This window comes from Pantherophis guttatus, chromosome 2, assembly GCF_059756535.1.
Source record: "Pantherophis guttatus breed Tessera chromosome 2, ASM5975653v1, whole genome shotgun sequence".
In the NCBI taxonomy this organism is placed as follows: Eukaryota; Metazoa; Chordata; class Lepidosauria; order Squamata; family Colubridae; genus Pantherophis; species Pantherophis guttatus.
The window spans coordinates 146,212,599-146,226,098 of NC_142064.1; the positions used below are offsets into that span (position 1 = coordinate 146,212,599).

The following is a 13,500-nucleotide window of genomic DNA, read 5'->3' on the forward strand; positions in this document are numbered from 1 at the left end:
TTTCAGCAGTTGTCAGCTCCATTTTTGCAGAGTCATCTTCCATTTGCCATACCATAGGGCATGCTAGAGGTTCCATCTGTGAGAGACCTACATTTGATAGATCCCAGGAGGGTGGGCCTTCTCTGCCTTGGGGGCAACTGTATGGAACTCTTCCCCTCCCACCCCTTAGTTAGGTTAGCTGTATCACTCTGAATGTTCAGGAGGTCCTCAAGACCTGCTTATGTCACCAGGCTTGGGAAAACAGATGACATTCTAAGGTCACTCTGGTATTGTGGATGACCTGTGATTGCTATACTTCTCTTTCCATTTGTGATTTGTATTTTTTTTTAATTCCTTTAATAATTTTTACATTGTTTATAATAATGGCTTTTATATTGTGGTTTTATTTGAGTGTTATACTCTGTCCAGAGTCATTTCTGGTCAGATGGATGACTATATAAATTTGATAAATAAAATAATAAATAAATACCTCTCTCAAGATGTTCCCCATCTCAGGAACGTTTTCACCACAGAGATTCTAAAGGCATATCGTACCTCGCTGCCAAAAAATATTTGAAGACCTCCTTAAAGTAGTCATTAAAGTCTATTAATCCCGAGAAAGCTACAAAACTATTTCTAATGCTCTGGAATCCCACAGATCCACAGTCAAAAGCAACCTTAGAATGGAGAAGATTGGGGACAATAGTAAATCTTCTCAACAGTGGCAACCCTCTCAAAATTACTCAAGAGCACGGCATAGAATTATCCTGAAAATCACAACCCCAGACCAACATCCAGGGAATTACAGGCCTCTCACCTGATTTGTGAAGGTTTTGTGATTCCATCAGCAAAAAAGAACTAGGTAAAAACGGGGTTATAGAATAGCAAAATGCAGATAATTGCTTCCTCGGGGAAAAAAACATTAATTTTTGTCCCAAAAAGCATCTAGATGACCCTCCAGATTTCTAGAGAAATGTTGTTGTTATGTTCAAAATGTGATCTAGGGCAGGGGTCCCCAACCCCCAGTCTCTGGATCAGCCCAATCTGTGGCATGCCAGCAACCGGGCCGCACAAACAAGCAAAGCCCCATTTGTGGAATGCTGGCAGCAAGCAAAACCATGCCCCCTCCGGTCTGTGGAAAAACCTTCATGGAACTGGTCCCTGGTGCTCACAAAGTTGGGGGCCACTGATCTAGGGAGGCTATGTTCCTATGTCTGGTAGAAACCAAACACTGCATTCCACAATGAGACTCTTATACTAATTATGACATTTGGAAATGGCTTGGCTTGGCTGCCTTACTTCCTGGATGACTTGCCATCATTGAAGGAAGCAGATTTTCACAGCAGAACATCATGCTACGTTTCCATCAGTGGAAAGTGAAGCATAAGTGGGTTATGGAGCAAGACAATTCCAAGCATGTAAACAAGTCTTCTTGTAGACAGTAGATGACAAAGTCAACCCCATAGAAAAATTCTAACAGGATCTGAAACGACTACAGTAGTTCATGTGAGAAAATTCTCAAATGTTACTGAGTTGAAGCCTTTTGTCTTGGAGGAAATGGGCTATGTAGTGATGTGAAAAGCTAGTCACCAATTACTGCAGCTAAAAGTAATGAACCAGCCACTGAATTTAACAGGTAGGCTAATTACTTTTTCACACAGGCAGATTGTATGTTGGATGACTTTGTTTATCAAATAAATTCCAGAGTTGAGTATTATTTGTTCATTCAGGCTCTCTTTATATAGTATAGCTATAAGACTTGTGTAAAGCATTCACGGAAAACTATCCAAAAATTCAGATAATCTGAAAAGTGATTTTTTTTAAAGAACAGCATAAATTGCTGTAGTTCCATAACTGTCTGGTAATGAATACTATTTTAAGTATCTAAAATAGACAATATTATGATCTACTATAGTCACAATTCTGTGACACAGATTGTTTTCGTAGATTTGATTTGCAATTGTAACATGACAGAGTTCAAGTTATTTTTATTAATTGAGACTCATGTAAGTGAAAAAGTATTTGGTTCGAAGAAGGCATCAGTATAGAAATATAATCACATTTGCTATTAGTACATTGTAATGTTTAGCCAACTATCAGGTTCAAATAATTCACTTAAAAGCTTTAGTTAAAAATGTCAGGTGTGAACAACCAGATCTACCTGTAAAGAGTTCAATTAGCTGTTTTATTGTTCAAGCCTATACACAGGAGTTGATGATTTTCACCTGGGTAAGACTAGATAAAGTTCAAGAACATTCAAGGGAGTGTTAGACATAGCCCTCTTTTGCCCATCTAGGGATTCCAGACTAATTCTGCATTTGACTCCTCCTCCTGGCTCAGCCAGTCTCTCCAACAAAAACTAGACAATCCATGATCAATCTGGTCATTGTTTCAGAGATATTTCCTTACCAGATTCCTCAATGCCTTTAGCCATGGCATAGCCCTCTTTTGCCCATCTAGGGATTCCAGACTAATTCTGCATTTGACTCCTCCTCCTGGCTCAGCCAGTCTCTCCAACAAAAACTAGACAATCCATGATCGATCTGGTCATTGTTTCAGAGATATTTCCTTACCAGATTCCTCAATGCCTTTAGCCATGGCAGAGCTTCTAATGTACTGCCTTCACTGGAAAAATTCTGAAAAATTCAGAGAGATATTCAAAGATGAATCTGCCTTGAAAATAGCTCATGTTGAGCTGTATAGCACAAACATCAGGAGTTGACCACAGGAAATGTGTTACAACTTTCTGTCATAAAATGTTTGATAATAATTTTAATGACATTAAATGTTTTATAACATTTGCTAGGTTTCAATTCCATGTGAGTCATGGCTTCCAGATTTTGGACGTATTAGTTAACCCATTTGTGGAAGTATCTTGGTTCAAAAATTGTTACCCTGCAATGCACTGTTTCACCTAGTTAAAGGTTACACACAAACAAACAGAGTTTTAGTAGCATATAGAAGTCTTTGGGTAGTGGGTCATTTTTATTACCAGGATTTCTGCAAATAAGTCATATTAGAAGGAAATACTTTTCATTTTTCCCCACATATAAGAGAGAATGACTGTTTGGTTGTGTGTCAAAAAAGAATGGGTAGTTTTCTCAGAATTATTTTAATGTGAATTTGTTGTTTTTGACGAAAGATGTATCTAATTTATGCAATCTGGCTGTGGTAGAAAGTGGCGAAATTAATGCGTCAATGATGTGAAAATATCAGTGGTTAAATTTTGAAGGCAATTTAAAATAGCAAGAATACTCAAAGTCATAAGTTGTGTTGGTTGTAAATCAGGTCACCCATGTGAGCCACCTGTTTTTTGCAGCAATTGTTAAGCAAACACAGTTATTAAGCAAAGCAGGGGTTCGCTACTAGCCAGTTTTGCTGAAAACCAAAGTAAATGCTGGTTTTGGGCAAAACTGCCATAAAATGTAGTCATTGGGCCATAGGACATTGCAAATGATTGTAAATGTGGGCTGGTTGCTGAGTGCCCAACATTTGGTCACATGACCGAGGGGTCGTGTGGTCATCAGAACTTTGAATCTGGGTCATAAGTACCCCCAGGGAGGGCTGGGTAGCTTTGAATGAACACTGAGTGACTGGTCATAAAGTCGAAGACCAACTGTAATGCCAAGTTACTGCCTGTAGAAGAGCAGCCAGAGCTGCGGGCACAGAGTTAAACAAGTCATCAGCCTAGAATTGTTACGTTCCCACAAACAAGTCCAATCCCTCTTGAATTCTGTTGACACTTATCTGGCTGCTTTAATATTGAACTTTGGTTGACTAGAGTCTTGTGTATAGGTTTGAGCAATAGACCTTCTAACCTGGAACTTAATGTATGGTCCTGATTCTTTGTGCTGATACTGCCTTTATTTTAACAAAGGAAAACTATACCAGTGTTCCTCACCGTGATGCCCTTCAGGTGTATTTGTAGCCAAATTGGGATTGCAATGGTGTGACATCGTTTAAAAAAGATTGAGCTTCAGACATGCCTTTGAACTCTGTGGAATCCTTGATTATGGGGAAATTTATTTATTACTTATTACACTTCCTTTTATGCTGCTTCAGTCATCAGGACTCTGGTAAGCACCCCACAGCAGCAACACAAGACATAATAAAATCATAACACGGGAGGCATATAAATTTAATAAATAAATTTTTAAAAATTATATTGAATTCTTGAACCTGGATTTCAGAACCAAAGCTAATATTTTGAATTGGACCATCTCACAGAACTAAGAAGAGTGCAATATATCATGCTACATGAGGAGGCTTTTCCAAAGTGATCAGTATCGACCCCCAAAATTTGTTGCTATTATTGTAGTACTAGTTAAAGTCATATTTATTAAATGATTTTCATATAATAAATATTTGGGGGTCAGTGAACAATCTGAAACTTAATGGTAGGTTTCAGGACCTCTTGCACTACACTGTCCATTGAGCGCAGGAGAGCAACAAGCATAGATAGCATCTGGTTGCTTGTCAGTTTCAACTCATAATATAAATTTCTTATATGTTTTGTTTCCTCAAATGCTGCCTGCATATTGCTGAACATTTGCTGAAAGCCTGAAAAGTTCCTGTCCCTTCTAAAAGAAAAGCATTATTATTTTTTCTTTAGTAGGGAGAGATATGAGGGTGTTTCTCTTGGGCTGAACTGGATGCCCTGGTAACATCATGGACTGGACTGTGTATTTTCTTGGCAACAATATTTGATTAGTAACAATACGAAAAGTAAAAATGGCTTCTACCTACTTTTTAGAATATGGCCTTCGTTTTGCTGCCCAAAACTCAAGAGCATTTATCAAGTCAGCCGAAGTAGTGCAACCCTAAACTAGCCTAAAATGGGCTACAGAAATTATTAATCATCTCCAGGATTTCAGGCTGATGATTGGAGTCATCACACACATATTGGTGTTTTGATGGAGATGCCAAAGACTTTTGGATGGAGAGCCAATTTGGTCTAGTGGTTAAGGCAGTGGGTTAGAAAGCTGGAGATTGTGAGTTCAAATCCTTCCTTAGCCATGAAAGCCAGTTGGGTGACTATGGCTAGTCACTCTCTCTCAGTCTAACCCATCTCACAGGGTGGTTGTTGTGGGGAAAATAGGAAGGAATATTACATATGTTCACAGTTTTAAGTAATTTATAAAAATAAAGGCAAGATGAATAAATAAATGAAGACTGCATTTAGAACTTTAAAATAGTTCTATGCTGGGTCACTAAGTTGTGGCTCCCTTCCCATCCCTACCTTATTTGTCAGAAAATATCCTGCTAGATATTGGATAGATCCATGCTGTGCTAAAAGTAGCCCTGTAAACTTGGTCTACAGTTTTCGCTGAGCCATAAGGGCCAAAGAGAATTAGGCTCCAGCTATCAAAACAGACTTGCTGGCTTTGGGCTAGATGTCTTTCAGCTCCATGTACTTGTCAAGAGGTGTTGTGCTGGGAGAAGATTGGAGGAGGGTGTGTTGCTTTGACTTCCCGGAGGGGAAAAATGTGACATGCAGTAATGTATGTATGTATGTATTGTTTATTTGATTCTGGCTTAGCATATTGTGTTAAGTTAGCCAATTATAATTAAGTCACAAGTTTTATTTAAAATGCACCTTGCTCAATACAGCATCTGGCAGTGTCTATTTCGGGATGTTAGGAGATGTGGATTCTAATAATTGTGGGTGGACCTCTCTTTGCATACATTTTGGTGCTATGTAGATCCTGGAATTTTGATTTGGTGATAGTAGTGTAAATGTTGATTCTGATGATTAGAGCCCAAACTATTAACCATTTTATGGAATTAGCTCTGTATTTTATACTCCCAACTGAGAATTGTGAACTTTGATTAATGTGTGTGTAGCTACATCTTTAAAGAAATCAAAATAGTGTGGTAAAACCAGGGGTGAAATGCTCCCGGTTTGGACCGGATCACCTGATCTGATAGCGATGGAGGCGGGTGGTTCGGAGAACCGGTAGTAAAAATCCCTGCCCCCCCCCATGCTCAGCTGAGCCGCGCAATCATCAGAGGCTTTTTTTTTTAATTTTTAAAAGCATTTTTTCTACAACCTCTTTGGTGGAAAAAATGCTTTTAAAAGCATTTTTTAAAAAAAAAAAGCCTCTGATGATTGCACGGCTCAGCTGGGATCATCAAAGGCTTTTAAAAGCATTTTTTCTACAACCTCTTTGGTGAAGAGGTTGTAGAAAAAATGGTTTCAAAAGGCTCTGACGACCCCAGCTGAGTTGCCTGATCGGCAGAGGCTTTTAAAAGAAAAAAAGCCTCTGCCGATCAGCTGGGGTCGTCAGAGCCTTTTGAAAGCATTTTTTTACAACCTCTTCACCAAAGAGGTTGTAGAAAAAATGGTTTTAAAAGTTTTTTTTTAAATGGCCACGCCCACCCAGTCACATTACCCCCCCAAGCCACGCCCACAGAACAGGTAGTAACAAATTTTAGATTTCACCACTGGGTAAAACCACTTTACTCCTTATCCCCAAGCTGCAGTCCTTTTCAAAATAATTAACACAGACCCAGTAGCATTTGGGTGTAGCAGCATGCTGCAAATAGTCTAACTGGGAGAGAGAACTAGTCAGTAGTGACTTTTCCTGTGATGTGTGACCTTTCACCCAGGAACAGAATTCAGTTCTGGTTCTCATCTCTACTCCAATTCAAAAATGTCCTTGAACATCTTGAGCACCTCCTGACAAAAAAAATGACAAATAGGTTTTTTGTTGCAGTACTCAATGAAGATGTTACTTGATTTATTTAAAGAAGCTCATAGCAGAAGTGAGCAGCAATCTTTTTATTCCAGTGCATGATTTTTTGGGGTGGGGGGAGCTGAAATGAAATGTAGCTAATGTGATCCCAGTTTTCTTCTAAATCCAGGGGAACTTGAATGATTCAGTGCGAGTGATGATCTTCTATTTTATCAGCTTGGGTCTTGTGTTTAGCTTTAAACTGCAGCATTCTGGCAAACTGTATGTTGTACCTTAGGTCTTTGTCCACCTCTCCCTCTTCTCTTAAACTTCAGAAAAATGGCATTGCTAGGATGACCCACTTCAGATTATTAAATTATGGGATATGATCATTAAGTAAAGATCAAATGTATGGCATCTTTGGATGTAGAGTAATGAATTTTAATATAATTGTCACCCACTAGTTTTTCATTAGGAAATTATCAAAATCCAAACTATGCTGATTTGCATGTAGTGCTCGTTTGTAGAATGAAATTATTTACAGTATTGTTTTTCTATTTCTCACTAAGCTGTTTAGCAGTTGGTGGTATCTAGCTGAGTTTAGCTGATTTGAAAAAATTTTTAAGGCCTGCTTAAAACTTGGATGAAAGAGCACCAGGAAATGTCAGAGCTGTAGGCTAGACTGGGAATTCAAAAAAAATATTCTGATATAAGACAATAGCAAACAATTTTCATATTGCCAGGAAAGGAAAGTAGATGGCTATGTCCATGAAATCAAGAGACATCAAATTTGATTTAAGGGAGACCTGGCTCGATTCACTGGCTTGCAAACACTGTTGATTGTATTGTGTCAAGCCATAATGTTGCTTGTTTGAATTCAGTTTCTCTTTTTAAATGTGACCTTTGCCAATATAGCATAGTTATCAAGTTATATTAAAACTTAGTTAAGTCCAATTTCAGTTTGGCTCAGAGGTTCTGTATGATAAACCTATTAACTAAACAGGTCTGGATTTGTGAGGGTCTTGTCTTTTAAGCTAATTTTGAAAATAGTGACCTTTACAAGATGAGTCTAGATTTGAGTTGGCTTAGGTATATGTCAAAGGCAATGAATTCTAGATTGATAGAGGTGACCTTTGTTTGCTTCCCAGCCTCTCCTTAGTTTGAAAAGGTGCCCAGTTTTGAATTTTTCCTTCAAAATGGAGTTTCCATTTGCAAGAGTCGAGGATTCCGCTGCTATGGCGATAGTGCAATTCAGGCCTAACAAAAAGCAAAACCAAATTTTTTCAGTGGGGCAGAAAAGAGGTATGGCGCAATTTGGACAGGAGAAAGGACAGAGAGAGATACGCTTGTCTCTTTATTCATCCTGGCATCAGGAAATAGGCCTGATTAAAGGAGAATTGGGTTCTCTTGAGCTACAAGGCCTTGCCTAGGCCCTAAAGTAAACCGCTTAAGAAAAGCCTCTGCTCTCTCACCACCCTCCACAAGGTTTTAAGCAGTTGCCTTCTAAATTACGTTTCAGAAGTGGTCCAGGTTATCAAAGTTGCAGCCAGAACTTTGAAAAGTTGACAGGGCACATAGTCTAAACCAATACATGTGGCTTATACCCTTGCAAGATGAGGCCCCAGAATTTTTTTTACTGCCACTAGCTTTTGTATGCTTTATTTTATAAAGTCACTATTATTAAGGGAGCATAAAGGAAGAGAATATCTTCTCAAGAAACTGCAGATTAATTCCCTATTTGGTCTAATGTCCTTTGAAAAATGGGGGGAGGGAAGGGTTTTGAGGAGGTGGGCTAAGCTGCTTTTTCTACACAAGTCCTGCAGAACCATTCCTGAACACGGGCAGAGCTTGGCTGGAGTTAAAAAATGAGGTGGGAACACAGCTTGGGTGTAACACTTTGCAAAGTGATCAAAAGTATCCAAAGGGAGCCAGTGTGACTGGCCTCTTAGCTTTCTCCATGTCCCTCTTCTTTCCGTCTCTCCTGGCTCCTGCCTGGCTCTGTATATGCTTTTCCTTGCATGAATTCATTGCCCTCTCTATGCTATTCATCCTGTTTGGCAGAGCTGTGCACAGATCCAAATTTCAAGAGCCCTGTGTGATTGTTAGTGCGCACAGGCACTTTTTTGGCCCTGAGCCCAGGAAAAGTCACATCTGTTTTAAGATGCTACTGACAGATGTTACATGTGCACCCATACAGTCCCCAAGTCCCACTTTCGCAGATCACTGCACAGTAGGACTTGTTGGCATTAGGGCGCTTCTGTGCTTTGCATATTATTTACACCACTTAAACAGCTACTTTTCTTCCTTTTGTGTGTGTGTGTCTGTCTGTATATGCACTTTTGAGTCGTCTTCACCCCTGGCTACATACAACATGAAAGAAGTCTCTGCAGTTTTCTTAGTAGTATTTTCAAAAATGGTTTGCCTTTGCTGCCTTCTTGGTGTTAAGAGTAAATATCTGGTCCATAATCACCCAGCTGGCTTTGTGTTTAAGGTAGGACTAGAACTCCCATTCTTCTGGTTTCTAGCCCAGTGCCTTTAACCACTTCACCATATTGACTCTTTAGTTACAATACTACCCTTGAACGTAACTCTGATATCTGCTGAGTCCTTAAAGATCCAATAAGGATGAAAGTCCAGTTGTACTGTTAAGATATCTTACTGTATCTTCTGAGCCATGGTTTTCAATGAGGAATGTTTCTTGGAGTCTTTATTTCTTATAGTCAAACCAAAATGGCTAAAGAAAAAGCATAGATGGAGATGGTCCCTAGGGGCATCTGATTTCTAGTCCTTTCTCTAGTCACTTTGGCTTAATGAGTTTCCCAGTTCTTCATTCTGTGGTAGACATCCTGCTGGTGCAGCTGAGGGTCGGGATCCCTGCTTTTTCTATAGTTTTAGACTGCATTTTGTCTCCTGCTCTTTCTCACCCCTGCCTCTTTTAGGGGGAACATCAGCTGAAATATTTTTTGTTGCTTTCTGTGTTTTTGAGATGAAGTCAGTCTGTATAAATACCAAAGGACGTGTACAGCTTTGCCCACCTCTTCCTGATAATGGAGGGCTTCTTCCTGTCCCCTTAACAAGGCAATTCTTCCATTGGGAATTATTGTTTTGAAGGATGGCTATGAGGCAGGTGTCGCTTTCCTGGATTATAGCAATGAATAAGAGCTACAGTATTTGTTATCTCTCGCATGTAGGGATGGAAGCTGTCTTAAACTGACCAGTTGCTTGTGAATGGTTTTGCCTTGAGGTAATTTTCCTTGGTTGGGATTGCAGAGTCTACTTTAGAGGCAATAATTAGAGAAGAGTACAGAAGAGTTAAAATGTGGGATGAAATACAATAGCCTTGATCACGTTTGGGCACAATTTAATACAAGCTTTTCATTCTCCATAAATTCAGTTTAATGTTATGCTCTTATAAGAGATCTTGGGAATTTTTAAACCAATAAAGATTAGTTAGTGGTTGCCTGTTAGCTTTTTGTTGTAGCTCCTGGGTACCCAACTTGCCTTCCTGGACCACCTGATTTTATATTCCTATTTATTTTAATTAAATGATAAAATAGTATTGCTGTAAAGCAACGTGCCAGTTTTGAGCATCATCTTTATGTAAATGATCTAAGCATTCTTAGAAAATTCTTTAGAAGCATGACCATCCGCCCCATAAAGTCAAAGATACATTAAGGTGATAGACAGTGTTTTGAAGGCTTAGAATGATGGATAATTATAGAATAATGGAGAAGAGATCAGTTTGTTTTAGGATTGTAAATTGCTATTGTCGCCTTACTGATTGCAATCGTAGTTTACTATTTGGGTGAGGGGTAAATATAGCATGCATTTTATAGGTTTCCTGGTTTAATCCTAATTTATTTTTGTATCTTGCCCAAACCTGAAATGTTTAAAAAATGGAAACTAAATCAGAAATACTGCTTCTGCCAGATTGAATCTGGTTTGTTTAATGAAGTGTGTCCTGGTGTAAGTTATGATATCAGGATGAGCATTGAAATACGAAAACCACAAATGACTTTACTTAGGCATGCTGCACGTTTTTTATAGAAGACCTTTAAATGGTCTGAACAAACTGATTGCTCTAGTAATAGCAGGATGGTCTCTGAAGGTCACTTTCAGGTAATTTATGTGAACATACCTATCAGGGTAAATGGAACCCATTTCCTCATCCACAAATAGGCATGATCCTTATTTACTGAAGGGACATTAATTTGAGAGATGCAGACACTGGTTCTTAGTTTATTGGTCATACTTGTCAGAATATATTTGGAACTGGTTTAGGATTTTAGGAGTTTTAATCCAACACAAAGTGGCTAAAACGCTGATCTTATCGATCGAAAGGTCAACAGTTCAGCAGTTCAAATCCCTAATATTGCGTAATGGGGTGAGCTCCCGTTACTTGTCCCAGCTTCTGCCAACCTAGCAGTTTGAAAGCATGTAAAAACTGCAAGTAGAAAAATAGGGACCACCTTTTATGGGAAGGTAACAGCGTTCCCTGCACCTTTGACGTTTAGTCATGCTGACCACATAACCATGGAGACATCTTCGGACAGCGCTGGCTCTTCGGCTTTGAAACGGAGATGAGCACCGCCCTCTAGAGTCGGGAACGACTAGCACATATCTGCGAGGGGAACCTTTACTTTTACTAATCCAACACATAGAATGTTATATGTTTCTGCTGATCTTTCTGATTTTTAACATTGTTAGCTTTTTGCCTTTTGTTTTTCTTTTTGTGGAAATAGTGTGATTTAAACTTGTTTCACTTGTAATTTTGTGTTTAGCATTTGGGAGTTTTAGGGCTGAAAAGTTTGAATTTCTGCTTTGGAAAACATATTTGGATTTATCTCATACTCTTGTACTAAAAGCTGGAGATGTTGTAAGGCAAAGACAAACATAATCTATTAGGATTACTGTAATACTATGTTATTATTAAATATGGTATATTATTTAAAATCCACCTGAGAAACCTAGTTACAATAAATTGTATTCAGAAGCCTTTTAGCTAGGCTGCTTTCTTTTCTTCCCATAAGACCATTATTACCTGCTGCCGTTTGGAAAGATTCCTAGATTTTTTTTTTAGTATGTTTTTAAAAATGTACAGGTTTTTTTTCCCCTTCATATTTGTTGCCTGTAGTGGATTCTTGGGTGGATGGGGAGTATTACCCTCAAAGGCAATATAGAGATAATTTTTAGTAAATAAATAAAAGAATTGCCTTCGTGGAGCTTGGGTGAATATACCATTTGCAGTTTTACATATCTTTGTGTTGGTTGCAGAGTAATATTATTTTCATACAGGGAACTTAATACAAAGTTGTGAAGTCTTCTTTTACGGCTGGAGTTCATAAATTAAACGTCAAAAAAAGGAGGGGAACCTATTTTGTCCTCCGTACCACTGACAATCCTTTGAGTGTGAGATTTCTTTCGTATAGCTGTTTTTCAAATATTTGATTTGTATTTGATTTTATAATGAATTTTAAAAAGCCCCAAAATTGTAATATTAAAAGCAGAGGTTTCAAGTTTTCATTTGCACTTGACATCTAGTAGCAAGAATATCAAAATAAATACCCTGTGTTACACACAGTGGATGTTTATGTTAATGCTTATTACAATGCCCTACAATTATATTTAATATAATTTTTTTTTTAAAAAATGACAAGTATCTCAGCCCACTGAGAATGAACACATTACTTCTATGGAACTATCATAACCCTTAGAATTTAACACTAAATTCAAAAATACATTTAATTGCATAAAAATTTTACTTGTGCCTGGGATATGCTAACCTTTATACCACCCTTCCCCACTCGGGACACTTTCAGATGTATGGGCTTCAACTGAAGAATGCCCAATTTGGACAAGGCTGCTTGATACTAAACTGTGATTGTATTTTTCTTTCAATATAAATGTTTGAAATTAAGAGTTGCCATAAGTAAGGTTTAAGGGATGGGGGTATTAACATTTATGTTGATTAGGATAGAATAACTGTAAGTCCTTGACTTACGACCACAATTGAGTCCAAAATTTATGTTGCTAAGTGGGAAATTTGTTGAGTTTTGCCCCATTTTACAAGTTTTCTTGCCACATTTGTTAAGCGAATCACTGCAGTTGTTAAATTAATAACACTGTTGTTAAGTGAATCGCCTTTCCCATTGACTTTGCTTGTCAGAAGGTCACAAAAGGGGATCCGATGACCCCGGGAGACTGCAACCATCATAAATATGAACCAGTTGTCAAACATCTGAATGTAAATCACATGACCAAGGGTGTTGCTGCAATGGTCATAAGTGTGAGAAATGGTCATAAGTCACTTTTTTCAGTGCCGTTGTAACTTCGAACGGTCACTAAACTAACTTTTGTAAGTCGAGCACTATCTGTACTGAGTTTGTAGTCCACCATTTGTGTCAACTACAACTGCATACTAGGGCAAGCCTTAAATATTGAAATGAGAACATTCTCTTACAGAGTTCTTAATCCCAGGCAACTCTGATCCAATTGTTCTTTGATTCAGAACAGACGTTTACCCCTTTTGAATTATTAGGTGGGTGGGTGGGGGGAAACCCTTGCAAAAGTCCTGGAAATCGGTACTGGTTTTGGTAATGTGAACACAGGCACGCTTGGATGTCATTGTTTGGGGTTTTCAATATCAGAGAGGTCAGTGACCTGAGCTTCCTTTTTGTTGCCCCAGAGTTGTTGTTCTTCGTGACACTACTTATGCTGTTGCCCGGCCTTCCTCAATCCGATACCCTTTAGATGTGTGAGACTGCAATTCCTGAATATGGCAGCCAAGCATGGCAGTGAACAGGGGGGTTGTAGTTATCACAACTAACAAGACTTCAGGTCAAGGAAT

General features: G+C 38.6%; 1 protein-coding gene across 14 annotated transcripts in view; it reads left to right on the forward strand.

The window, feature by feature from the left end:
* The window catches only part of KMT2D (lysine methyltransferase 2D), a 104,462-nt gene that overhangs the window by 7,599 nt on the left and 83,363 nt on the right, over positions 1-13,500 (forward strand). The window lies entirely within an intron of this gene.